This window comes from Austrofundulus limnaeus, unplaced genomic scaffold, assembly GCF_001266775.1.
Source record: "Austrofundulus limnaeus strain Quisiro unplaced genomic scaffold, Austrofundulus_limnaeus-1.0 Scaffold171, whole genome shotgun sequence".
Lineage (NCBI taxonomy): Eukaryota > Metazoa > Chordata > Actinopteri > Cyprinodontiformes > Rivulidae > Austrofundulus > Austrofundulus limnaeus.
In genome coordinates this window covers 950,436-952,272 of record NW_013952573.1, presented here as the reverse complement: position 1 = coordinate 952,272, position 1,837 = coordinate 950,436, and positions in this window count along the sequence as shown.

The following is a 1,837-nucleotide window of genomic DNA, read 5'->3' as shown; positions in this document are numbered from 1 at the left end:
CCCCCCCCCCCCCCCCCCCCCCCCGCACGCACTAAAATGGGCGGGACAGAGGCGGAAGGTGGTTCTCACAGAGGCCAATTTCAAGGCGTTTAGAAGAGGACGTGATGAGAAGATGTTTATTTTCTATTTAAACATAAAACAGCATTTTAATAACAACTAAAGGTGACATAGATACTTTATTATGGTATAGTATTTAAATATATGCCTGAGAAACACATAATATTGGCCCTTTAAATATTTAGGTTTGTCAACTATAAAATGCACTTAGTCAAAGCTAAAACTAAACTGATAACTCCAGACACCCAAAGATATGTTTTTAAAGATATGAATCAAATCATTTGGTAATACAGTATTTGAGATGACAAATAAAACATGATTTATTTTTATGTAGCGTTATGTTAGAAATATAATGATTGGCTTTTCATGATAGATCGCTGCTCCAAACACATTWTTTTCCAAAGTCATAAAGGACAAAAAGACTTGTGTTAACCACATATAAAAATGTATTGCTCAAATATTAATTACACACATAAGATCAGTTTACAATAAGTAGGCAGAAAGACCAGAGGGCAGAGGAAACCTGAAAAGAGGGCGTAGAAGCAAAACTATTACTTTACAAAACCTTTCACAAAATTAAGACAAAAGTCTAAATTTCTATAGATCTTTTCTTATGTGTACAGTGCACTGCTGTATCAACAGCCAAAGTATTCACCTTCACATAATGTTTTTGTTATGTTGCTCTACAACCTGGAATTTATTTAGATTCTTGTTTGTAATAAAAAAAAACGCAACTCTTTGCAAGAGGCAAAAGCAGCTCACCGCTGTCTTTGTGCCACAAAGTGAGGCAGTTAACAGAACCACAATGGTCAACATGTGAAAAATAGGGCGGTCCTGTGGCTCAATATTATATGAAGTAATAACATGATAATATGTAATAACATATAATAACATGATATGGTTTGTGCAACCAACAAAATGCAGATTTATTTCTAAGTGAAAAGTGATCATGACACACAAACACTTTGTATTTAATTAAAAAAATTGTGAATCACTAAACTTACCCACATAGCAGACAGGTGTGGGCTCGGTGTACAGCCGTACACCTGCAGGCGCCACTGCGGCTGACAGCTGGARGGGAAAGTAGTTTGTCAACTAGACAAGCCCAGGTCTCAGAATGATGGCACTGTTTTAAGATGGCATGTCAGGCTCAGTTGTTGTTTTTGCGGTGCTGGCTCATTCATGGATCACCTCTGGCATTGTTTGCTGTATCTGGTCTGTTATTACAGTGTATAATGCATTGTATGAGCCAGAACTGGGTCAGACACATTTTGTGTTGTGGCTAGGTTTTGAAAAGAATATGAGGCAGACGTCCGTCCCATGTTTAACATATTGTGCTCTACGTCAGTACAGCTAAGTTCGGTTATCGCTCAAAAAACCTGGACTGGTAGAAATAACAAATAAGATAAGAGATAAAACTGAAATTTTTGAGGGCTTCTGTGGTAAAGGCACAGTTTCTGTTTTTTCTTTTTTTCTTTAGCCACTTCAGTAGAAAACAAAACTGAATGTTCGTTTCTTAATTTCTGCATCATCAGTGGCTTTTTTTTACACTATAGTAAAGAAGAAAAGGAAAAAGTAGAAGAGAAATACAAGAACTGAAAAGAGAGAAACCGATAAAAATTATACAACATGTGAAATGAACACCAATAACATACAGGACAGCACACCCGACATCTGACCATCAGCAAATGAAGAGAACAAACACCCAGCAACCAAACTTAAACAGATGTATGTACATATACCCATATGCACACACACACACACACACACACACACACAC